Source organism: Hermetia illucens, chromosome 2 (genome assembly GCF_905115235.1).
Source record: "Hermetia illucens chromosome 2, iHerIll2.2.curated.20191125, whole genome shotgun sequence".
In the NCBI taxonomy this organism is placed as follows: domain Eukaryota; kingdom Metazoa; phylum Arthropoda; class Insecta; order Diptera; family Stratiomyidae; genus Hermetia; species Hermetia illucens.
The window spans coordinates 159,506,180-159,533,275 of record NC_051850.1 but is presented as its reverse complement, the minus strand read 5'-3'; the positions used below and the strand labels follow the sequence as shown (position 1 = coordinate 159,533,275).

The window sequence follows — 27,096 nt, the reverse complement described above, 5'->3', positions numbered from 1 at the left end:
TGATGAGATTGCATTTCGGCTGTGGGCTAATATGTCGCTGCTGCAACTACAATCACTTGTGTATTGTGATGCAGTTGTGGCTATCAGGTTGCACGGTCAGAAGATTCACTTTCGTTGTTATTGGTTTGAGTGACGAAAGAGATCCACCATGGAAAATTCGTCTGGAACGTCGGCGGGACTCACTAAGGCAGGACATTGCTAGACTGATTCATATCAGCACTGGCAATATCAGCAGATGGGTAAGAAGTAAAGTGCAGAGGGTTTACCGAAACTATGCATCCCCAGGTCTAGATCGGGTGCAGAATTTCTGGAATAAGAAATTTACCAGCGTACACAGTCGGTTGGCACACAGTATAAATGAGGTCATGAGATGCCCGGAGGAATTTCCACCCTTCCTCACTCTTAGAATCTTCTCTTCCACCTCTACCAGGAAAGGTGGAAGAAAGAAAAGCTGGTAAAGTGTAACTGGTCTAATTCTGGTAGGTGGAAACAGATCCATGCAGCCCGGATACAGTGAACCTGGGAGGGTTTCTAGCCGACAACAACTGAAGGCACTGCAAAAGAAGGCGAAGTTTCTTGGGAATAAGGACATGGCCGTTGCTGCACCACCAAGTGTGGCGATGTCCACACAAACCGGAACTTTCGGCAGAAGCTGAGGACAAGCTGGTAACCTCGATGGGATCCACACTGAACGCCGCTGACTTTTCAGTTAGCGGCGTTTTTCATACTAGACTACACTTATATGTACAAATATAAGAGTCAAATTAACATGCAGCATGCCAAAGTCTCTTCCTTCCTATTCCTGGCGGCAAAGCGGGCAAAATTACAGGTCTGACGATATATATTTCTGGTTCAAGAGCCATTGGTTAATTTCAACGAAATTTGTGGTATTGGATCAGTCAAAGTGACTAGGATCTGCTTCTATGAAAGCTCCTCGAGACCCAGGGCCTGCGTTCCGATGTCAACATTTTTAAAGGCCACCATGCTGAGATAGTTCTGTTCCCAAGACCCTGTTGCGATCAACTTACAATACCAGGTTAATGGTAAGAGGAGACACGTTATAGTTGCCGCTGCTTACTTACCCTATGATTCTTTGTGTCCTCTGCCGACGCAAGAACTAAGAATCAAGTGGTCTTGAATAGGTTGAGAGAAGCTGTTTGATCTTATCACTTCAGCTGGTCTGATATTCGGGAACGTAGGGTGCGCCCCTACGTTCTTGGGGCCAAGAAGGAGCGAAGTAATTGACTTAACAATCTGCGCTTCAAAGTTGTTAGAGTTGATTAGATAATGAAGTCTCACTCTGAGATCACCGTTACATAGAATTCAGTCTGACTATTGAGGGCGAATACTCTGCAATACAAAGACGGAATCCTAGGAAAACGGATTGGACAAACTTCTTGGCGACAAAGTAGAGTTCCCTAGGAGACTAACGACTCCTTTGGCGATATAAGATCAATTGGAAACTCTGAATCGCACACTTTTATGCTTTGAAGAGGCTTGTCCTATTTCCCAGAGCCAATGCAGTAGAATGGGTCCATGGTAGAACCGAGAGCTACAAAAGCTAATTGAAACACTAAGAGAGCGGTTGTTGCCAATGAAAAGACGAGAGCTACTATACTATCATTTAAACACTTCAAAGCACCTGGCATGGATAGCATCTACCCAGCCATGCTAAAAGAGGCTATAGAGCACTTAGAGCGACTTCTAAGAAATGTTTTTCGTTGATGTCTTGCTCTGGGCTACGTGTCTTCCTTTTGGTAGACGATTAAGGTGGTCTTCATACCTAAACCTAAGAAAGATGACTATTCAAATCCAAAGAACTTCAGCCAACTCAGCTTAACATAATTTTCGGTGAAATATCTGGAGAGCGTCACATTCCCGAGAAGGCACTAAGGTCGCATCCATTAAATGAAAACGAACATGCTTACCAACGTGGAAAGTCCTGTGAATTTGCTGTTCATTCTTTGGTTTCAAAAATGAAGGATGTAACTCTGAAAGGCGAGTACGCGATGGGAGTGGTTCGTGGACATTGAACGGGCTTTTTGGGGGGACTGTGCGCCCTTCCAAAAGCTCTGTGATGCCGTCAGAGAGCATGGCGTTGATGAAACTTTACTTAAATGAATCTACGCTATGGTAACACAGAGATTGTTGTGTGCTGAAATTAGTGTTAATCGCTAGCTAACAATGGAAGCCACAAAAGGCTGCCCTGAAGGAGGTGTGCTACCGCCATTTGTGTGGAGTATGTTGATCGAATCACTACTATGCGAATTACAAAATCTTCCAATACACGCTCAAACTTATGCAGATAACGCGACTGTGCTAGCTGTTGGTCGAAATCTCGAAATGGTGTGTAGAAATACACATCGCTCCGTTAATTTAATTGACAATTGGTACCTCAGGCATGGACTTTCAGTAAATTCAAATAAAACTACAATGGTATTATTTACAAAAGGGAGGAAACTGAATGGTCTTTGCCTTCCAAAGATGAGGGATACAATCCTTCAAATCTCCGAAGAAGTGAAATATCTGGGAGTTATTCTATAATAGAAGCTTCTTTGGAACAATCATGTCTTGGTAAAGATGAAATGAGCTCTCACAGCTTATGGGCTGTCTAGGCGGACCTTTGACTCGAAATGGAGACTTAGGCTAGTAGTAATGTGGATATATGTCGTTATCATTAGGCTGATGTTCGCTTACGCATATGTAGTGTGGTGAGTTAAGGCGAAGCAAAAGAGTTTCGCTGTAAACTGGATACACTGCAGAGAACTGTCTGTCTGGGTATCACCGGTGCCATAAGCACGACATCCGACGCAACTCTGAATGTATTACTCAATTTGTTGTTCATTGCTAATAGACTAATTCGATTAGATCTATAGGGAAACAATAAACATGGGGGACACATAGCATTGGAAGAGTTATTGGGAGAACTGAATCCAGTTTTCGCTCGTTTCGTTTTTTGACTTCTGATTCCCGGATCCCCATATATCTGCTTGGTAGTAAATATGAAGTTATCTTGAAACGAAGAGAGAACTGGGATGAACCAGAAGAATGCGTGACAGAATATACTGACGTCTTTTACCCCGATGGCTCAAAAACAGAACAGGGTTCTGGAGCAGCAGTTTTGCTTTCGAATAAAAACGAGAAAAGGCCTTTTCTCTTGGGACAATATATAACGGTCTTTCAGGCTGAAGTGGATGCGATCTTGATGCCGGCAACCCGGAAGATTGACGAGCGGTTCAAGGGCAGGCGCACCGCAATCTGTAGCGATAGTCAGGTGCATTGAGAGCGTTGAGCAGTCCTTTGATCACTTGTCAGTTGACTCCATACCACTATACTCAACATACCTTATAATAAGCAATATCGAAACTGCGAGCCTTAGCTAGAGCCAGACACAAAACCGTCCTTTGGCGACCACAAGAAAATCTCTAGTTGTATGGTGAGCTTCAAGGATTGACTCTGAGATTAAGAGCTTGCTAGATTTTACTTCTTTCACCGGCCATATTCTCGGGAATAGTGGCATCAAAACGACACAACGTCTTGCTAATTATGATCCAATTGATGGGGCAAACACTTTTACTTACCAGCCTACCCGTCGCTAAATAGTGAAGCAGATTTTGAAAAGAAATTAAAATTATTTTGGCTAGTATTGTCATCAATATATTGTGGTAGGATTCATTCAAATTTTGAGTTGAACCGCGGGAGCACTTCCCAAGCAAGGGAGGGGATGGCAAATCCAAAAAAAATAGGGTGTAATTCTCCCATTACAGGCTATGTTTGCCCTCTTGCTTTTGTTTTCTGACCAGAGAGAACATTTCTCTCTTTTAATTTGCCGCGACCATTATCCTTATTTGGACGTGTCCAAACTAGTCTAATTTTAAGACGGGGCGATCTTCGCCGTAAAGGAAGCTCGCAGCAACTTTTACAAAATTCCAATGAACTCCAATAGACCTAACCAAGGGCTGAGAACTAGACCTACGAGGCCCTCCCCCTCCCACCTCCTCCCTTTTCATTTCGCACGGTCTGGAATCTCTTTTCTGAAACTACTTCATGCTTTCTTTCTGTTCTCATTGAACTAAATAAAAACTTAAGATGATATATTTTTCTATTGCTACAAAAAATGTACCAAAACATGAGTCTTTTAAGGTATAAAGATGCAAATTGCCAGTCCTCTTTACAACAAAGCATCCCTAACGACTGAATTAGGTGCAGAACTGTGATCCTTGGTGGATGAGAAATACCGACTCTTCATCATTTTTTTAATGACCTTTTGAAATCGACGCCACTGAATTTATATCACTTCCCCAGTGTCTTAAAAGGCATTGAACATGACCCAAAAATTGCCAATGAGCCCTAAACTATTTCATATAGAAAGTTTTGAAAAAATTCCGAGGGCTTAGCATATTCTAAATACCAACTTTAAACAATTATCCATTATCCCATCCAAAGACAATTCCGTACCTTCTTACCCACATCTAATCTGTCACCAATCATCCATTAATATTTCCGGCAGAATTATCTACCTGAAACCACCAATTATCCGAAAATATTTGAAACGGTGCCAGGAACGCCTTGTCAGACTACTACATTTCCTAGACGTTTGTTTTGTCAATTTATCCACTAATAACCCAGAAATACAAAAGATTACAGACGCGGCTGCTTATGTATATCTTGAATGCAGGCAGGAGTTTCAGCCCCGATAAGCTACTGAACATTGCGTGTCTTGAACAGACCTAAATGTTTTATAAACTGCCAATAATAACAAATGGAGTCGAAGCATGTAAAAACAACCATTTCCAATTGATAACGACAAATATATTCAGCAGACAGGAGGAATTCATACCGAAGCTTGCCAATGAGAATGGAGGTAGTCATGATTTCATAAATCATTACGTTTAACGTAACAAAAGTCGCAATGTCAGGTAAACAGACGTTCATAAAACATAGAACCGCAGAGTCGCCATCCAACTCAAAACAATGCAACCCTTCTGCAATCTGCCAGCCCTTCAGCCCATAAAAGTGGCGTCCAATGATCTTTACGTAATTGATAGGATTCTGGCTCCGATTTCATAGCTTGGAAGAATTGATTTTCAGAACGTCTCCATGGATACTGACACCATCAATGAAGGGATATATGGCCCTGTTTTATGACTGCTGCATTTTAATGCATGCATGCATGTAGGTTACTACTGCAGCATGAAAGACAGTCATTTAGGGTGTAATTAAGTCAATTTAATGTTCCTTTAAAGATAATAAAATGAATTTGTTTATGGGATAAATTGATTTGATTGAAATTGAGATGGTTCACTGTTGATAGGCTTCTGATGGGGATAAGAAACGAGGAATAATTAGCTACTTCGAAGTTTGAACGCTAAGTTAAGAAAGATTCGAAATAGCGTAAACAAAGGAAGCAGCGTTCAAAAGAGGAGAGAAATTAGGTCCCATACTAGTGAGTGCTGAAATGTACTTAATCGTTCAAGTGAGCATATTGAATCGGGATTAGATTTGATGCTTGAACCGTTCATGTCATTGAAGGTATATCTAGTTGCGTCAAGATACAAAAAAGGTGCCAAATCCTTTAGGAGGCATGGTTCCTATTTTCGAAGAGCTGTTAATGAAAGTAAATCTGAATTTCTAATAGAAACGAAAGTTTGCAATTTCAGAAGGATAGAATCAGCAAAGTGATCTCCGGGATAAAAAACACTTAAAGGGCTTGTTTTACACAAAACCTTAAAAAGAAGAAATCCGAAAGAAACCTATAAGCTGGACACTTCAGATATAAAAGGTTGTGTGTATTTCCTTTATAAAGACATTTGAGTGTGAATTTGTCCCATTAGTACGTAACACGTAATATATGCATATATTATGTGAGAATATCCACTTTCGGATGATATTGACATTCAAAATCTTGAATTTGCAAAGAAGTGCCAAATTTGACCTATTATTACTTTGTTAGTAATAGTGCGATTTCCACCAAACTTGGAAGGATCAACCTATATATTATAACCCAGATTGCTGCAAATTTCGTGATGCTAGGATGAACTTAAGGGGGGTTCTGACGCCAATTACTGAAAATTAAAGTAAAATATTATTATTAACTTTATTTGAAGGGAAATCGGTATGGAAGGTATTTCGGAGCCTAACCGCTATATAGTGGCAGCCTCTTAATTTTTCTCAAATTTTTTGGTTGGGCAGCTTCTGAGAATGGCCTCGTTAAATAAATGATCAGTTTCGACCCCCCAAACTCCCCGCCTTTCAGACAAATGTCAAAACTAAGACCGGCTTCGGAAAGTACTAACCGAGATCTTTCATTTGATACTACACATGACTATATTTGGTGAAAAAAAAATGTACTCCCCCCTTTTGCATCAATGGGGACCTTCCCTTAAATTCGACATAACAGGATGTAATTTACTGTATGCGTGAGCGTGAGCAGTTCCCACCTTTCCACCAAATTTGTTGTCAATCGCTGCTACAGTCTCCGAGAAAAATGCGTGTGACGGACCGACAGACAGTAAACCGATTTTAATAAAGTTTTGTTTTACACAAAACCTTAAAAAAGGATATTTTTTGGGTTTGAAAATCTTGTGTAATGATGGAAATTTTTATTAATCGGTAGTCATTTTTGGGAAGTAGCACAGGACCTATTCTGACCGTCAATTAGGATGATAATGACTAATATAAATAACCTGCTAGATGTATTGTACAAAGGTTTAACAAAAGTATGAGTCAAGGGGAACCAGTGCCGAAACCTTGAACGCAGTAATAAAGCGGTCTTTCTCAATGTGTGACATTACTGGAAAATCGTACACTTCCGCCAATGGAAACCAACTTCAATGCTTGTTGTTTGAGAAAATGTCTCCCCTTATGTGCTCAGTGGTGATAAGGTACTATCCACAACTGTAGAGAGAAAATGCGTGCCGAAAAGGAAAATTATGCAAAGAAACTGGGCCCGAAGTGAAAATTATATGGATCTGGGGTAAAAATTGTGTGGTCCTACTATTATCCCTTTTTTTATTGAAATTTCTATTCCAGGGAGCCGAGAAATTCCAAGCTCGGGAAGCGAATCCGTCCTCTCAACTTCACAGTCGTGAGGCCTGTTCAGGCCAATGTTTATTGCGAAATGTTAAGTGCAAAAAGCGCTATTGCTACACACTCCAGAAGGTATGGACCTTTGGAGACTATCCAGTTGGTCATCACTCAATTCGAGAGTAACATGGCAAAGCAATACAATTCTTGGGATGTCAGTGGGAATCTACAGTTGAAAGTCCAAGTCAACCCTATGCTACTCTATAAAGCTTTATTCCACAAAAGACGGTAAAAAATACAATAAGGCATAGACGTGTTCATTAGCACTCAAATTACCTTCTAATAATGTTAAAGGTATACAACGACCTTTAAACCGGGAAATCAGATCCTGGCTAGAAGGCGTTTGTCTGGCGCTCGTAGAGCATAAAACGGAGGTAGCCTTAATCACTAAACGAAGGAAGCAAACGTCGATGAAGATTAGAATTGGCGAACAAACCATACACTCGCAATCAACGCTCAAATACCTGGGAATCATGATCGACAAAAAGTTAAACTTCAAGCCACATCTGGAAAGTTTCATAACAAAAACAACCGGAGTTGCAACATTAGTGGGAGAAATGTTACCGAATATAGGCGGAAAAACGAGAAGCCTTTGACCCCTTATCTAGAAAGTCGTTAGCACAATTTTACTTGCAGCTCCTAACTGGGCCTCCGCATTGAAGGATGAAGCAAATTGGAAAAAAATGCCCCCCATACCGATTAGGTGCACTGCGGACATCGTTCGCCTACAGTACAACATCTGACGAAGTAGCATGCGCGATAGCAGGCATGGCCCCCATCGATATTTTGGCGAACGAGGGTCGACGCCTGTATGGCCAATCATATGTAATCGGTGAATCTATCGTCGACAGTTGGCACAAACTGAAGCAATATTAGAATGATGGGACGATCCTCTTAAACGACGCTGGATACACAGAAATATCCCAGATGTCCCAAAGCGGATTAAACGACGCCATGGAGAGAGGTTAGATATTGTCTTCTATTTGTAGTCAAGCCTAAAATTGATAGGCAGCCTTGGTACCGGATTGCAGGTAAGCATCTGATTCCGGCAGGGGCGAAACGATCGCGTCACCTCTTGATCTACGAACGCGATCGAAATCAGGTTTCATCAATCGATTCGCCCGACACCACCGATTTTTCGGTAGCCAATCAGCTGCAACTGATTCTCAAACCGAAACGAACTGGATGCCATAGAAACGAACTTTATTAGGAATCATTCAAAGTAGGGGCAATATCTATGGTAGGAAAAGAAGACGAGGCAGACCCTGCCTAAGATGGAGCGATGGCGTGGGCCAGGACGCCAGACAGCTTTTAGGGATATCGAATTGGTGGACCTCGGCGCAAAACCGGGATGTCTGGAGTTCCTTATTAAGGCAGGCCTAGACCGGATACCGGTTGTTGCGCCGTTGATGATGATGATTCAAAGTAGAATGTAAAGTCCCACATGCGAATCGTAGACTTCACATGCTGTCTCAAATATGTGCGGCGGATGTAGCGGTTAATCAACCAAAAGCGAATTCAAATTCCTGATTTTGACCACAATTGTTAAGAAATGGGAGATGCTGCTGATCAAAGCTAACCTCACTTCGTTTGGACACCATGACGATCAACAAAGTTACCAAGGCCGCCCTCTTGAACGACGGTCGAACGTTCTTGGCCGTCAACGATGCCCTAATCGAATTTCATGCAGACTGCCGTGCAACGTCTCCACTATTGGAATCCAAAGACAGAAACAGCCTGGCTCACCGAAGCTTAAACAATTTGAGCACTCTATCCACTGAAAATGAACGTAAAATTCAACGCTAACTACGTCTTCAATAATTCGAAGAAGAAAGCCACTGACAATGTATAATAATTTATGGGATGTGGGCAGAGTCGACCTAGAGGGGAAAGTCACCCCAAACACCTTAAATGTTGGAGAAATTCGACCCACCCTGCCTTGGAAAATGCAAGGTCACGCACACCAAAACGAAGTTGGGAGCAGGGAAGAGGCTGTTTTCCACTGGTTCACTTATTCGGAACCTCACAAATGCAGTGCTCTGAACCTAACGAATGAGACCCCACGTTGGAGACGAAAGCTTGGAGCTTTTGGGTAACAGTGGAGTTCATTTTCCATGTGTTATTACAGAACAGTCTTAACTAAATCTTGATGGCTCGCGGAATTAAGAATCCCTCGATTCTTAAAGAAAGTTTCTAATTTGGCCTGGGCCGGCTTAGGCCTGAATTTTATATACATGTAGTGTTTTTGAATTAATATAAAGGAGCAAATGAGAACTTGTAACTACTTCGGCCACACTGCTCCCAGGGCAGAGGTGACACAGGGTCTGATGAGTTGCCTCTGCCCTGGACGAAATTGCAAGTCATATTCATCTTGGTGTTGATACTACTGCATTTCCAGATTTTAGACAGGGCAGCAAAAACAGTTACAATGCGGGCGACATCCAGTTCGCTCCCACCGTTGATAGAAACCACGTTTCCTAGATATACAAATTGATTGACGCTTTCGATGCTTTGGGCATGGATGCAGATATGAAGAGCGCGATGACCCATCAAACTGATTGGTGTTTATCTTCAGTCCAACTCTACTTATCTCTCTTTCCAAATCCAGAGCCATTTGACCAAGATCCCTAACCTGGTGGGAGCATAAACAGATATCATCAGCGTAGGCGAGGTGTTTGAGGAAAGATGTCATAAGCTATTGAAGGACGTCACCAGTAGCAAGAAGAAATAGTATCGGTGATAGGATGGAACTCTGGTGGACTCCACTTTGGACATCAAAATCCTTCGAGATTTTGCCTCGGTGCTGCACGTGATATTTTGCGCCATATCATGTCATGTCACTCTGATATAACTATCAGTTTCTCCGGAATGTACCTCCCGCTTGGAGCACCCTAGATGCACTCCCTGTTCAAGTTACCGCAAGCTTTCTCGAGATCGATAAAGAGCACGTGCAGCGTAGATCTAAATTCCGCGCACTTTTCCAAAATGATCCGTAGGGTGCTGATGTGGTTAATATAGGAGGATTCAGACTGGAAACCAACCTGCTCTCTGTCGAACAAGCTTCCGATATGTTTTTTGATGCGTTCCAGGATTATTTTAGCTATTATCTTTGCAACGGCAATAGATACGCAAAATAGATGACCGTCTTTGGGATCTTGACGATCATCCCTTCTTCCGCACTCTGGGAAAGGCCTCGAATTTCCAAGATTTCTATACAAGTAGAAGCAGCAAATCTACAGAGACTGCGGGCGCAGCGATAAATAACTCTGTAGGGAGACCATCAAGCCCAGCGGATTTACTCCGTTTGAGTGCATTGACAGTCGAAATGTTTCTATTCTACTTGGAGAAACAGTCCATATCCACATTTTACGGTGACTAGCCGTTTCATCCACAAAAAGAGGAACCCCACCGGTTGTAATACGGTTAAGAACCATAATGAAGTGTCCATTCCACCTCTTCAGTTGTTCATCATCATGAATGAGAAGTGAACCGTTGACGTCCTTCACAGGCCCATCGAAAGATTTGCGACCATATACAAGCTCTTTCGGGATGCGGTATACAGTTCTGATTGCGATCTGCGGCATCTTCCGCTTCCCTGACCAGCGCAATAGCCAATTCTCTCTTGTCATTACGTACACTACGCTGAACTTCTCGGGATTTCGCTTCCGTTCATCGATCCACTTCTATGACTCCCCAGTCAGCCAGATCTTAAGGTGCCCCAATCAGCCCCTTCTGGACGTGGCCGACGACCAAACTCTTGGTCCCTGGTTTCCACAATGACCTCATGTCAAACAGGCTCCCTGATGACGGCCGGGATTATATCACTCAAATTTCCTTATTTTATGTTGATTCATAACTGAATCAGGACTCGAATCAACCAACTCCAGCATCGCACCATCCTTGGTAACATCATAATTTAATTCACAAACCGATGTACGTCCTCATATTCATTAAATAGCTTTAACAGCTATATCTCATTTCAAGTTCTCGCCCATTGAGACGTCCGCTCCGCAATTGCATATTATGATAAATGCCTGTGAAATCTCAGCAAACTCACATAAATCACTAGCACCAAACTTAGACGCAAAGTATCTGCAAATGGTTGTGCATTTCAAAAGACTCCATCCATATTTTGTATTTGCTCTATTGCGTGTGCTAATGTTGCAAATTTTACGACTCTCGGATGCAGGGTTAATGTCTGCTTCCTCTGGATTGCAGGAGTTTCCTTCAAAGCATGAATTGGTAAACATTTTAGTAGGTGCGAGAACATTTCTGTCCATTAAATTTCCGACCACGTGAATGGTACTCTGCCATCGAAGCTGCTTGGTTTTGGATGGTTCCAAACTAGATTTCCAATGCCAATGTCTACCTTTTCTTGGAAACTCAACAATTTGCTAATATTCGGAATCTGACAGAAAACATCTCCTCTGACAGCATCAGATACCACCCAAATGGCATTGCCACTTTCAACCAAGGGATCAGCTACCATGAAGTACGTAATAAGTTAAAATTAAAAATGTCGAAATGAAGTCATCAATTCAAGTTACGAAAACTACGGAAATCCACAGCATAAACGATCGATTTCACGCCAAACATAAGAGAGAGATGTGAATTTCATAAACAATGTTTGTACTTGAATCCATTTTTTCTCGCATGGTTTATTTTCTCAAGCCATCATTTATATTGTGTGTTGCCTAATTGGAATGACTACGGCACGTAACGAAAATCCCTAGAGCCGAGTCGCTTGCGACTCGGCAGAGAATATAAGACCAAAAAAATATGGGGCCATATACCACTTTGTTTACATTCGCACTGTACAATTTCAATTTCAATCAGTTCAATTCTGAACATGAAATTGGAATCGAAAATTAGCACTGTGCCATGGTATTTCCATGTATTTTTACATTTCCAAAGAGGCAAAAGAATATTATTAAGAATCTTGAAGGAGTTCACGACTGTTGAATTGATCTTGTTCCACGTCATTTGTATGCATGACATCACGATGATGTTTGGTCTGCGTGCTTGGCTCATTCCAAGAAGTGGCATTTGAAATTACAGACTTTCTCAGTACATTGTGTGAACCAATTGCGCTCGGCACAACTACGCCAGTGTAAAGACTCTGAGGGATATCGACAATTTAATGCTATTCTGCAAAGAGCATTCGCAGATCGCGATCATGCCAATCACATACGATGAAGATCATGTTTATGTTACTGATAGATGATAATCATACGTGATGCAGCCTGCAGAGGATATGAGGATTGCTGGCCATTAGGAAAAGGGTTGTAGCGTTTCATAAAAGAAAAGTAAATGAGACCGCACTTCAAAATGTAGACATAAGACTACACCAAAATCGTCTTTCCCAAAGATTTCCTTCTTTACTCCACTCACAATGATATCCTGCATCCTAAGCTGCGCCGAACTTTACCCGAGACTTTAAAGATACTAAAAGTCCTCCCAAAATCAAAGAAGTATAGAGCAGAAGTCCTTCTCCTGAAAAAAATGCGGAGCTATCATTGTACATGCATTGAATTTCGCCTTCCTTCGAGATCCACAGTTTTCCAAAAGCGCTGAAAAATATCCCTTAACTCCCAACTGGACCGACATCGCTCCAATATCTCGAAGCAAATTTCCCTGCCAAACATCCATTGCTCCATCGAATAGGTTCAATTTATCACGCCATAATCACTCCACGATCATTTCCAATCAATCATTATGTCAAAGGAGTTTTCCTTGATGATATTTCGCAAGAAACAACTAAGAAACGATCTTTCATCTGTATCACTGCACTCACTCTTAACTTCAATTCGCATTACAAAAACTGAGTGTTAACATGATCGAGATCAATTGCTTGCCGGTGAAGGATTTATGTTTTCATTGTCTTAAGTGGTGGCACTTGTCCAAGAAAATGTGGAGTTTATTACCCCAACATTGCAATTTCACTATTGCGGAAAAATCACAAATGACAAGACAAGGAAATTTAGGATGGTTGTGATGACTGTGATCCGTTAGGGGAATGGTTATTTATGGTCGATTTGTGATAATGTAAGGCACACGTGTATTGCGACACAAACGTGATGAGTGTTTATGGGATACGATGAACTTCCTTATTGGAGAATTCTCTTCCTTATGCCTCCATATTTTAAGTTTAAAACGAAAGAATCTGCGGTTAAGTTCCCACCAGATAGGCAATAAATTTCGTTAAAAGCTAAACCCTGTTCAGCATCTTGGAGCAATCCTTTTACTTATAATAAGGATTGAATATGGATTCCGCTCTACTTCATAGTGAGAGCAGTTCATCGTCATTCATACGTATTGATTAGTTTTGAACGTGAATTGATGTAGAAAGACGTAGATCATCATTAACGAAAAGCTAACACTGCCAGGTTGCCTGTAAAACCAAACAAAGCTGCAAAGTTGCACTTTTTCGTATATGAGCTCCGAAAACCTTGAAGGTCGTCTTCTGTCACAATGTACTCTATCCACACGTCCCTCGTTTTTACCAGAAAAAACTCACCGTGAGCTAACTCTCGGTTAACCGGGCCAAATAGCCAGGCGCACCCAGTTTATCCAAAGTACCTTTTATCCAACCATAGTTGGCCGAACTTGCATTGTTGACATAAAGCGAGCCAAATCAATGATTATTTCTATCGCATCGACCGTAGAACATAAACTCATACAGTCGTTCTGATAGACGCTCCACGATTGGGACAGCCTGTTGTGAATCACCCTCTTCCACATCTTCTCCATAGTTTCTAGAAGACGATGGACGATGTGAAAAAGGACGTCAAATTGCCTTTCGGGCTTCAATAGTAGAACTAACTTCTACCTCTCTCACTGAAAAGGAAGCACACCTTTCACCCTGCACGGGTTACATGTACTTGTGAACTACACGGGTTTGCAATATCAACACACTTGAAAGCCTTGTTTGGAACCCAATCCAATTCCAGAGCCTCCTTATTTCTAATATTCCCGCAGATTCCCCGCAGTTCCTCCTCAATGACCTCAGGGATCAAAGAAGCATCCTGTTGAACCGCTAAGTAGTGTTTTTTTTTTAGTTTAAAAATCATTTTTATTTTTAAGAAATAGGTAACAATAGTATATAGATTGGAAAAATGAACAATAAAAAACAATCTTTTAAAATAACAAAAATAACTTAAATCGAATGGCCACTGTGGGCTCTCAAAGTTTTCGAATAGCAATTTACAGACAGAGAAGAGAAACAGTAAGAAATAAAAATCTAATTTTACAATAAGTTGTCGGGAAATGGTCAAAAACCCGACAGAATTCACTTGGCCTTAGTGGCAAATAAAGAAATATAAAAGTAATAATAAATATTTGATCGCTTCAAAAAATACTTTTAACTTAAATTATTGTTCTTAAAACTATCATAATTATATATTTTATATTACACATTTTTTCTTTTTTTTACAATAACATCCATACAAAAAAAACAAAGAATAAAAACGTATGTATTTATAAGTTACAACTGGAGACAAAATCAGCACCCGTTCAATATGTACATATTTACAAAGCCCCACCAAGAAACAAATGGCAGAACTGAGCACGGTCACCGCTAACCGGCATCCCGCAGCCACCAGTACCAAGATTTCTCTTTTTCATCCCGCTTAATATCAATTGCTCTCGCTCTGGAGTATCTCCAGTCGAATCCCGGAGCCCCCACTGTCAAATTTGGGGGGTATTCTATCCTTTTGTTCGTGGCCCGTCTATGTATATGATACATAACCGGATCACCGGCACAATCAAGAATTAAACCATTCCTGTCAAGATACACGAACGCTTCGGGAGGAATGAAGCCTGTCGTGAGAGTTTTCTCGAAATACCCATCATTTGGGTAGAACGACTGCGAAACCCAAGGGTTCTCACCATGCGAAGCAGATCGCACTATATGATTCCGAATCAATCTGTCGATAACTGTGTCGATTCTCGGCACAGCAGCAGCTGCATACATCACTTCATTAGTTACATAGTGCTCATAGTTTGACGAAGCAGTCCTATTAAGCCCCGTGCAAGCACGCAGACATTTTCTTTCAAACATCCTTATTTTCTCCATTTGGCTAGCACTCAAATTAAACCAGATAGCACACCCGTAGGTGAGCACCGGTCTAACCAAAGTAAGATAACAAATAATCTCAACCTTCCGGCTAAGATGTGGAGCATAAAAGAGTCTTCGAAGAGACATGAATGCCTTGCGAGCGCTTTCTAGCGCGACTTTAACGTGCTCGTTAAATTGGAGACGCTCGTCAAGACGCACACCCAGGTATCTAACGCAGTTCTTATGAGGAATGCGCTCAGAACTATCCTCGTTCGCGACAATGTGGAAATCTCTCCAATTCCTTTTCAAGTTCCTACTGGCATACGCTAAGGAATTTCGAAACAGAATCGTTTCACACTTTTACGCATTGATTTTCATCCGCCAACTGTTCGTGAAGAACTTAATATCATTGAACATCTTCTGAAGTTCAACTTGCACCTCAGTTACCTTCTTGTGCGCCGTGTAGGCTATCAGATCGTCAGCAAAGGCAACCAACGACCTTTTAGGAGATTTATTAAAATCGAAAGAATTGAGCAATTCGTCGGCAAATACCGCAAAAAGTGTAGGCGCAGTCACTGTCCCTTGCTGTAATCCATTCAGAACATGAAATTCTCTGTTAGTAGTGAGATTTCCGTCCGTAACGACAAAGCATTTGCCATACAGCATACTACACATCATCGCTACGAGGTGACTGGAAAACTCATTCTTCAGGAGCCTGAAAATCAGTCCATCCAACCAGACGGTATCAAAGGCTTTCTCCATGTCTATAAGGCAAGCGCCTACGCACTCACCATTGTTAATTCGCCAGCAAATATCAGACGTTACCTTCGTTATTGCATGTATTGCCGAATGTCCAGATCGAAATCCGAATTGGGCGTTCGGCAATAATTCCTTCCTCTTGATATGCCCGTTCAAGGCTTTCAATACCAAAACCTCAAACCCCTTGCTGATGTTAGGCAGCAAACTGATTGGGCGGTAGCTTTGAGGGCTGGATGAATCCTTCCCTCTCTTTAAAATCGGGAATACTCGGGCTTTCTGCCATTGTCCTGGAAAGAAGGAATTGTTCAATAAATTATTGAACAAAATGCAATAATTACGAATGGCAATGTCTGGTAAATGCCTGAGGACCACGTTGGGAATGCCATCCATACCGGATGATCTCTTATTGTTTACTCTTCTGAATATGGAAGTTAACTCTACACATGAGACAAAGTAATCAAGCAGATTATCACTCGGTATGAGATCAGCCTGCAACGCAGAGCTAAATTGGAGAACTGTGGTACCGTTCAGGCTATATTTGAAATTGTGGACATCTCGTTCTACAATTTCCGAAAGTCGCGTTGGCTCTAAGTCCGTTCTGGGCAGATGCACCGATTCAAAGTGCTCCCCTATAAGTTCGAGTTTCAGAGCATCATCCATCACGATGTAATTGCCTTGCGCATCAGCAGTTACACTATTCGTGTCTATACCTGAGTCAATAAGGTGTTGGATCTCGCTGCCACCGACTTTAATTCTCGGTACAGTTATTCGTGACTTCTTCCGGAATAACGTATTTATCTTAGTAAACATGGAATCTGGATCGCTTGGTGAAATACCCTTTAACTTCTCCCACCATTGGAAGTTCACTTCATTTACGTAATGTTGACGAATAAGTGATTTGAACTCAACCAATATGGGATGATGATAGTCCCCATATCTCCGATAGATTTTGTTGACGCGAGTGAGCAGAAGGCTTTTCACTTTTTTCAACCGTTTTATTGCTGCAGTTTCATATCCTTCCATATTATTGCGAGATTTAATCTTAGGGACGCCTTGTTCAATTGTTTCCAGCGTCAAGTTCTCCAGCTTGAGAAGATACTGAAGTATTTCCTCGTTGCTCAATTTCCTGTCACCTGGTGCAATTGTACTATCGTTTTCCCCATCAAGAGGTGGGCATTCCTCTCGATATCCCCGAATAAACCTCTCTTGGAATTTCTTCCAATTTGTTTGTTTAAAGTTCAGCCTGTGGACGCCACTGTCCATCGGCAGAAGGCGAACTCTTCGTCCATCAAACAGAACTTCAATAAGAATAGCGTTATGGTCGCTATCGTAAGGAAGAGTCTGTAGTTTCCGTTGAGGATTCCTAAAATTAAAGTTCAAGCGCGCGTCAGCAATGCACAAATCCAGATAGGAATTTGCCCTGGGCCAGGTTGGACTCTCTGACCCATATAATTCGCATTTATACTCTATCTGGTATTGCTCTATCCAAGATTTGAGGAATACCCCTCTGGGATTGTTTGTGGCGTTTAGCCACGAGGCATGCTTAGCATTCAAGTCACCAGCTATAATATAGTAATTATGCAGCCTATTCTGTTCGAGTATCGTGAACACAGAATGGAATTCCTCCTTGAACTTGGCTCGGTTGTTTCCCACTGCATAGACTGACAGAATGTATAAATTCCCTCCTCTAGGCAGTGAAAAAAGAACACATGAGACTTCGATACACTCAAAGGTTTCAAATTCAGGCCTATTAACATGCCTGAAACGATAATGGCGACCCACAAGTATTCCGGTACCACCTCCCCCATCACAATTTCGTCTATCGTTCCTCACGAATTCAAAATCCTTGAATGTTATCGAATGCCTCGGATTGAGGTGGGTTTCTGAAATCAAGACTCTGTCAGGCTGTTGTCTGGCAGCGAAATCAAGGAGCTCCGCTCTTCGATGGATTCCTACGATGGAATTCACATTAATCGCGATGATCCGGAGACCATCCAGTGGTACCGCTGTGACTGCAGACCTAGCAGCGGGCATGCTGTTTGTGTAAATATTCTGTTATGCTATTTATTTTTGTATTGTCTACGTGTAGCGTATGCTGCATGTTTTCACACATGGTTAGTATTTTATTGAGGATAGTGTTCATCCCGCCACTTGCATCTTGTTGGAGCTTCTTAGCTCCCCCTTGTCGAACTACTTCTGCAAATGGGATCCCCGAGACGATTGGTGCCGAAGGGACGGTACCGTCCAACGCCGCTGACACCTTCGTTCTTTGGGCCGATCTCGGTGCCTGCTGCCTTGTGACCTTAACATTGCGGTATGCAGGACATCCATGGTACGAAGCCGGATGGCCTCCGCTTCCGCAGTTAACACAGAAAGTTTTTTTCTTGCCATCTGCTTCAGTCAGCGAACATTCAGCTGCGGTATGGTCTTTCCCGCACTTTACACATCGTAAGGTCATTTGACAGTTCACTGCCGAGTGACCATAGCGCTGGCATCTTCGACACTGGACTATTTCGCCCCTTAGCAGGCGCTCAAAACGAATGGCCTGGTAATTAAGCGACCTGATGCCGATCAGATCGCTTCCCCGGCTCTCCCGGCTTATCTGCACGAGGAAGTGCGGCAGAATTCGTTTTTCCAAAACGGATCTCCTCGTACTAAACCGTGACACTGAGAGGAACTTGACCTCAGTTCCCGTCTCCCGGAGCATTTTGAGCACCTCATCGGGCTCTTCCTCCGCATCCAAACCTTTCAGATGGAAGGTTTGCACCTTCTCTTCCTTTGGAGTGTAGGTGAAGTGAGGAGCCTTCACTCGCTCGAGGACCTCCCGTGCTTTTTTGTAATCTACAATTTTATTACATTGGACTTGGGCTCTCTCGGTCCCCGTCTTTTTAATAACAAAATTTGACAGCCCCGCGCTCCTATTAAGTAGAGTGGCTAAATCTCTACCACCTAATTTATAAACATTAATGGGGGGCACCCTTTCCCCCTTTTCTTTATTTCGGGTGCTAATTGTATCCCCAGTCAGACCATTTTTTCAATTTTCACTCGTACTTGCATTATTTTTTACATTATTTAACATTTTCTCTTGAGTTTTGTTTTTTTCTTTAATTTTTTGGAAACATAGACCAAAAACTCACCCAATTTTCCATCTTCACTACTGCAACTTGCCTGGTTAGCATCCTCTTCTGGGACATTTCCATCGCCACCGTTGTCGCTGACTCTCGTATCGTCTGCTTTACTGCTCTCTATGTCCTCCATACGGACAGATTCGCTGTCGAGAACTTGTTCGCCCTCAAGGCAGCCCGGTTCCTCCATGACTGCAAAAGTAGTCGAAGAAAGCTTAACCTTTTTTCTGGCTACCTTTGGAGACGGCGGGCCCGCCTCCCAAGCCATTAGCTGCTCTGTAAGCTTTCCATTTTTTTTTCATTAACATTGTCATTTGCTTTTTTAAATCTTCGAGTGTCTTCGCCAGCTCGCCATTTCTTCTTTCAAGATTGGCTATTCTCACTTTGGCTATTTTCAAGTCTGGATCCTCCTCGTTGCGGACTCCAAGACCGACCCGAGTACCCCTAGTCCTTATGGTGGGGGGTGGTCTGGTCCGCCACCCGCCGGCGGCTCGCCGCTCATTCCCGCCAAGCCAAAAAAACGATTTTTTTCTCAAAACTTTTTAAGGAAAAGTAACTTAGATAACAACTCAAAAGTAAATTAGTTTCAATTAAGTTTTAAATTATATATTATTAATTAGGTAATATAAGTATCTTTTTATGTTCTTGATAAAAGTTAATTTAATTTCAATTTTAAATTATTTTTATTAATGCTAAGTAGTGCTTTCTGCCCACGTATTTTGTTCATTCCAACCCTGTAAGCAACACCTCACGAACTCATATTGGCATTGAGGCATAGCCGCCAGTAACAATCCCTTTTGCTTGTGCATATAGCTTTTCTAAGGTTACTTCGTAGATCCTGGTATTGTTCCTCTAACTCCCAATCTGTAATTACGCTTTTCTTATTTCCATAAGTTTTTTACGTCACTCATACACTTGATACTCCTTAAGTTTCCTCCTTATACAAGCATGCATCAGGAGCCTCCGTAGCATGCCCGGCGGTTTAATTTAATTAATTATAATTACTTACATAACAAAATGTGATTTTCTCAAACAACGTCAGCTGAGAAAAACATCCCCACCATATCCTAGAAACCCTAACTCAAAAGAATTTCTACAATAGTGAAATTGAAAGATCTTCGCTCTTTTCCTAAATATTCCCAGATTTGTTCTGCGCTATGTGAAAACGGAATCTATGAAGTGCCCAACATTGTGCATGGAATGCAGCTCCTGGTACAGGACTACCTAAACCACTACGTCACGAGATTTAAGTATGCCAAAAACTACCTTCTAACAGATGAGCAAAATGCAAAACACGTCGAGCAAGTGCTTCCCAACAGAGGTTAAACTCACTGGATCTGTGTTGGATTGGATGCCCAGCTAATATAAACTGATATAAAGTGCAAGGAACTTTAATTATAGCTAAGTTGATACTACGTCTCTAAAATCTAAAACCGACCAATAGTCCCTCCTCCAAGTAGTCAAAAGAATCGAAATGACAATTAGTTTCATTATTATCCGACGAACACAGCATTCATAACCACAACCCAAATTCAAAATCGAGTCTCGAAATAAAGAGACTGACAATCCATCTCATCCTTCATCGTATTGCCAAAATAGACCCAAGTTTACCTGAACAACATTGCACTCGTTCAGGATTAATGCCCAGATTTCGTCTAGATACTCAAGAATTGAGTCTACTGATATTTGCCGTGCAGTGTAGGGTACGAATCTTCCTGATACCTGCGAAATTTGAGCCGCCCCCCTCATCTTCCAAACTTTGGTCTTCGTCCAGATTCTTCGGGCTTTATTCACAACGTCAACTGTAAAATTGCATGTTAAACTTGAAACAGTCGATAGATTAGACGCGGATGCGAAGACCACAGTAAGAGTAGCTACGATAAGGGTGTTCCCTGTTTGATAAATACTTCCGTGCGATCCTCATCACCGATGAGGTCCTCTTACACAGAACAGGGTTGTTTCTTGTGATATAGCCGTTTTAGTCGTTAGGGCGTCAGGGCTTGTCACAGTTCTTTACTCCCAAAAAATGTTCGGTGTCTTTTACGATAGACCTAAGGCATATTCACCTAATTCTTCTTCAAATGATTACAAAGCAGCCAGCCGTCGAGGTGTCCTTTCTGTTCTGCCCATAGGGACCTTCGGCTGATACGAAAATTATTCATAGATCGCCGCGAGGGTGAAGTATCTCAGATAGAAAGCTACAGCATGAACCATCGACCTTCTTAATTGTAAAAATTACAATGCAATTGATTTGCTGGCAGGAAAGTCTGCGTTCATATAGCCACAGAGATCCCTATTTCCAGACGCACTCGAATACTACACAACGAGTCCATGTCAGAAACGAACGTAGAGTAACGCCGGCGAACTTAGCTGGATCCGCTAAAGTAGATTTTGGCGAACCGGCAACGAAAGCGCATTGGTATGATGGACCCACTATACACCAACTAGAGGATATTTGCAACCATTCATATTTTAGTTTATAGATTTAACAAATTGAAAAAGAAGGGGCGTCAAGCTTCTGCAAATTATGGTGATAATAATCTACAAAGCCGGTGTCAAAATTGGTTCCGTGCTGATAATTTGTAGATATCAACGATCCTCCTCGATCAGGGGGCCGACTGAAGTCAAAGGCTTCAAAATATTGGCATTGGTCACATTAAACCCTCATTATACGCACAAGAGATTCCAGAAATCGTGGAGGCCAATTTAAAAAGTTTTTATTTCCACCTAAAGAAACTAAAGAATATTTGGTAGGTAGGTAGGTAGGTATCAGTGGCCGCTCCGAGGAGCCCAATTAATGCTTTGGTGCGCTGTTTTGATGCCACAAACTCCTAAGACCGTGACTGTTGTTATAGGAACAGGAAAGCAGAGTCCAGCTGGCTCGGATCTTCAGAGCCAGCCCGTAGCATTCACGAAGGAAAGCAGCTCTCCGACCCTGCAGCTAGAAATCTCACTGAGGTCCCCAAAGAATGGTTTACCCAGTGTCCGCAGCCTGACTCGAGCCAGAGCTGGGCAATCGCAGAGAAAGTGCATGAGGGTTTCCCTTCCTTCTCCGCAGCTTCGGCAATGCGAGTTGTAGGGTAAGCCGAGCCTAGCGGCATGGTCCCCTATGGGCCAGTGCCCCGTGCAGACCACCGTAATCTTGAATGCATTTGCACGCGTCTGGCACAGGAGCTCCCGTGATCGGGCTATGTTATAAGCGGGCCAAATTCTCCTTGATTTGGCACAGCATGTAAGTCTTTGCCATCTCAGACCCGCGGCTGCTAGGTAGTGCGAGTAGACTCGGCCCCGACAGTCGCCAGCGGAACACCGACTGTATTCCCCGAGGGACTGCCAAAAGCAGAGCCTTGCCTGGCCAATTCGTCAGCCCGCTCATTCCCCTCTATGTTCCTATGCCCGGGAACCCAGAAGAGAGTGATCTTGAGCGTGCCGCCCAGATGGTTGAGCGCGTCTCTGCACTGCCCCACCAACCGGGAAGATGTCGTCGTTGAGTACAAGGCCTTGATAGCCGCTTGGCTGTCTGTTAGAATGGCTATGTTACGCTTGGGGCTCGAATCACGCTCCAGCCATCGACAGACTTCCAATATCGCCAGTACTTCCGCCTGGAATACACTGGTGAAACCTGGGAGACCATACGACTTGGATACACCGTGTGTATTCGAGAAAACCCCCGCGCCGACTCCATAGGCCATCTTTGATCCGTCCGTAAAGAATACCGTGTCATAGTCTTGCAACACGCCGCCGGTCTTCCACTTTTACCTGGTTGGAAGGTCCACAGCAAAGTTTCTTGTGAAGTTCAGCTTGCGTGTGACATAGTCCGTGGGGGATAGAAGAATATTTGAATGAGCCATAAACTCGGAATTCTCTGAACTGGGCGCAATTAGGTTCTGGAAACAGAACTGTCTCAGTATGGATGCCTTTAACCGTCTTGACATCAGGACAAAAGCTCTCAGTCTTATAGATCTTTTATCGTTTTACCGCTCGTAGCCCCTCGATCCCTTAATTTATCCAATGCCACAGATTCTATTAAATCGAGCCCTTAACTCATGCACCAAAAAAATGTAGTGGTAATCCTGCAGCCTTGTCAGCCTCGCTGCCAACAAATAGGAGCAGGCTTTGTCATGCTGCAGGATTCTTTGACTAACCTTTTTGTTTTCCGACATAAACTTAGTCTAATGTGTAATGCAAAACAGAAGCGTATGCCACGGTCGGCGTGTGGCCAGGTTTCTCCCATACCGCACCGTCAGCAGTTCCCATGTCCTCATCCATAAAAGATCTTATCACGCAGAGCATTTGTCTGATGTTCAATTAACACTTTCAATGGTATTTTTTGTTGAGGAAATGGTTTCCGGTTTGCATAGATTCCATCACAGGGACTGGCATCAAGCCAGTTCGGTTCATTTCTCCGGCTTCCCTTCTTTCTGCCTATTCCGTAAATGATGTAGGAGAAGTTACTAGCAGGTAGGATTTACTCTGTATTCCCTTCGCCAGTGCGAATCCCGGGCGTTTTCGCCGCTGTATGCCCTATCCTCCCCGCGCAGTTACATTGTGAGAAAGCGCATCGAAGATGCTGCAATTTGTTCTATTTTGAGTGAGTCGAAAACGCTCCCGATATGCTCTCAATATAGAGATGATGATCTTCAACTTCCTGATATGAATCATTTCCAATCTACCGAGGAAGAGTGGGGATCCATATGGTGATTGTCCGTGAGCACCTTCAGACTCTTTTGGTTCAATTCGAATACCACACTAAAACCCACGTTTGTGGGTAGATTCTTCCTGGCATTCGTGAACTTTACCCCTCAGTGTCCAAAGTCCATGCCCGGGTTCTGTTCACCTAACATGCGGATGATGTTCCCTGCCTTCCTTCGTCCGTCAGGTATCCAACATCCATCCGATATTCTATCCTGCGCAGCTCGGTGTGCACAATTCACTCCAAATGAAGAAGCCCATCGCGAAAGCCTTGATTGTTAAATCTTGGCCTCATTGCAGGCTCGAACATTTTTTTCCACAAGCCCTACCGGAGGATGGTAAATTATCTCTCTGGCACTTTGCCATCCCTTACGCATACATCCTCGTATTTCTTTCCTTCTTGTCCATATTCCCATGGGAGAGACCAGCTTCGATGAGATCTCTCTTGCTGATTTGATTGCCTCCCGGCACACCGGTTCTAATCCACGAGGGACGCAAGAACATAGGCCCTAGTGCGGAACACAATGAAGCATTGCCCACCACAAATGTGTTCGTTTTGCACTTCTTGCGCCCATTACCGTTGCCAAAGGAGTCTGGCACATCCAGAATGGGTCTCACCGAAGTTACTAGTTTGTCCCTTGCGTTTTCTTGCGTCTGATTTCTCTCGACATTACCGAAACTGGTTGTGCAGCCACGTCCATGTCTTCATTCTCAAGATGGTTTACCAGTTTCTGCAGTACCTTCCTCTGCTGCCGGTTTGGGGCTTTCCTAAGTTCACCGTGTCCGATCGCTTGGTCCCATTTTCACATAATAATAATCGTTGGCACAACAACCCATATTAGATAAGGGCCTTGAAGTGTGTTAGAGCACTTAATTCAAGACCGAAACGGTACACTCTAGTATACTGTAGGAGGCGATGTGGTCAGCATTGCGCTCGACCGAGATTATTACCCTGATTTGACTCAGGTACTCATTCACAGCTGGGTCAACTGGTATCCGACGAAATCACGATACAAATCTCACTGCCACCAATGAGATTTGAACCGCGACCTTCCATACGGTAGCCTTGTGCTCTAAACACTCAGCTATCCGGACACATACCGGCGTCAAATCAATAGGGTCCACGTCATCACCTTCCCTATCTCCTGCTCTTCCTGGTTATGGTGAAAGTGATGGTTGTGACAGGCAGGATTCAGCTTGTAGTCCCCACTCCTTAGTAGCTGAAATTTCCTTCTTCTGAGCCTTCCTCTTCCACTTATTGGTAGATTTGGGCTGTAGTACCGCGGACGGGGCGGTCGCAGCCGGATTTTCAGTTTCTCTTCAGGTGAGAATTGCTCTATTTTCCTTTCTGGCTGGCTGGGAGGCAGGCACTAAATGCAAGCTTTCTTTCGAGTTAGAAAGCATACCTTCTATAGATTTCTCCGTAGGGGGCATGAAATTAGTGAGGCCATAACTTCATACCACTTGAAGAGCTAAAATCCGTTGCTTCCACATTCATATTTTTGGACATCCGTAGTGTAGTAGTAAATCCCTAACGACTATCCATCACGACAAGGTGGCGCCGGAGGGGGAGCTGCGATATGTTGCTGAAGCATGAAGAAAATGATCCTTTTTTGGGAAAAAAATGTAACTAATGATGAAAGGTACAACAATTTGGAATGTAAGTGGTCTGAGTCCCGACGTGATAATTCACCTCACGACTGGTCGCAGTATTGAGCTCCTATCAGGGAATTGAACAGCGAATCTGTCATTCAGAAACGTATGGAACTCATCAGTCATAAGGGAGATGCGTTCTATCATGTGAGACTTCACACATCTTTGACGACCTGTCAAAAATGATTATGACGTCAGAAACTTCACTCATATAATCTTCTAATTGGAAGACAGAGTTCAAGGTGAGTCCTTAAGGAGCTACTTTACTTTCAGGGCATGTGCTTGGATATCTACTTTAGCTATAGACATATAGATACATGACCAGTACCTAACCATTTAAAGAAAGAAGTCTCTCCACGGTTGTTGATTTTGGAACACATAAACTTCGAAGCTATCTATCTTTTATCTGAAATTCTGCTTGTTTACCGAAATTCTTTAATCTAATCCAATTTAATTCCAACTCAAAACAAAGAAATTCTGAACATTTCTTTCCGACAACCCAGTAGTTTCCTTCATTTGCCAGAATTGAGATTTTATTTGGCGACAAGTGTAGGAAGCCAATTATTCATCATGTATCATTCCCCATAGATTCAATCTTAAAATAAATACGATCAGGTGTCCGAACTCATCATTTCCTACCCCCATTTTCTATATATAAAAACAAATTTAGTTTTAATATTCATCCCAGTGACCAATAAACACAGATGAAGTCCATGCGTCGTCTGGCAATGCCATTCCATTGATCTATTTTAAAGTGAATTATATCATGCCATCATAGATTGGAATATCTTCCTCTGGTGGTGTTTTTTCTTTGTGTTTCCTAGATTTTCCAATAATGCCTGCATGCGGTTTTATCGACCCTAAGATACATAGCCAGGAATTCCTTCGGAAGAGGGGGTTAGAAGATAAGCGGTCTCGTGGCAACGTATCTCTCGGAACAATAGAGTAATGAAAGTGGAGCACAGCTGGATAAATGAATGACATACTTACACTAGCTTAATGTACCGCAAAGCCTGATATCTCCGACGTTATCTCTGGTCAATTAGTCGATGGACGGCAAACAGGACTGCAAGATAATCTGAAAAAATCCAGAGCAATGGTGGTGCTCTGGCACGAGCTCCACTAAGTGTTAACGCTCCTTGGCACTTGAGATGTCCAGACGCGCGACTCTTCAATGTCGTCAATTCTAAAATTACAACACAGACACTAACCGGCTTCAAGTTTGAATTTTCGATAACAATACGCTTGAGAAGCCAACGAGGAAGGCACTTGAAATTGTTCTGCTTTGCAAGACTCTATTTTCTTTGCGACAAAAACAAGGCATGCAAGCGCGAACTTGGTGATTTCGCGCGTCCAATTAAACCAAGGAATAACAACTGATTGCACCACTCAAATTGCATCAAAACAACCGAAACTCTGCGCGAAACAGTCGAATAATTCTAAATTGACTTCGAGAGAGAACGTGCCGGGCTAGAACTTAACTCGCGCCAAAAATTTCAAAAAATCAACCGAAACCATAAGAAATCATCCAAAAAAGAACCTTCGCAATGCAATCTCAGATGCGTCGGGAATATCTCCAACAAGATTGTTCGTTATTCGAAAAAAGAAAATACAACAACAATTAAAAAGCTATTTGAAAAATTTCGTATGAGAGAGGAAAACCCCCGGAAAAGCGAAATAAACGAAAAAACCACACGTACACGTACCGCGCCCGTTCGAATTTCA

At 42.7% G+C, this 27,096-nt stretch overlaps 1 protein-coding gene across 1 annotated transcript in view; it reads right to left on the bottom strand.

The window, feature by feature from the left end:
* The window catches only part of LOC119649162 (supervillin), an 838,258-nt gene extending 811,162 nt beyond the window's left edge, over positions 1-27,096 (bottom strand). Inside the window, exon 1 of the mRNA XM_038051179.1 lies at positions 26,362-27,096. The gene's annotated coding sequence lies outside the window, so the exon portion shown is untranslated. The remainder of the gene's footprint in view (positions 1-26,361) is intronic.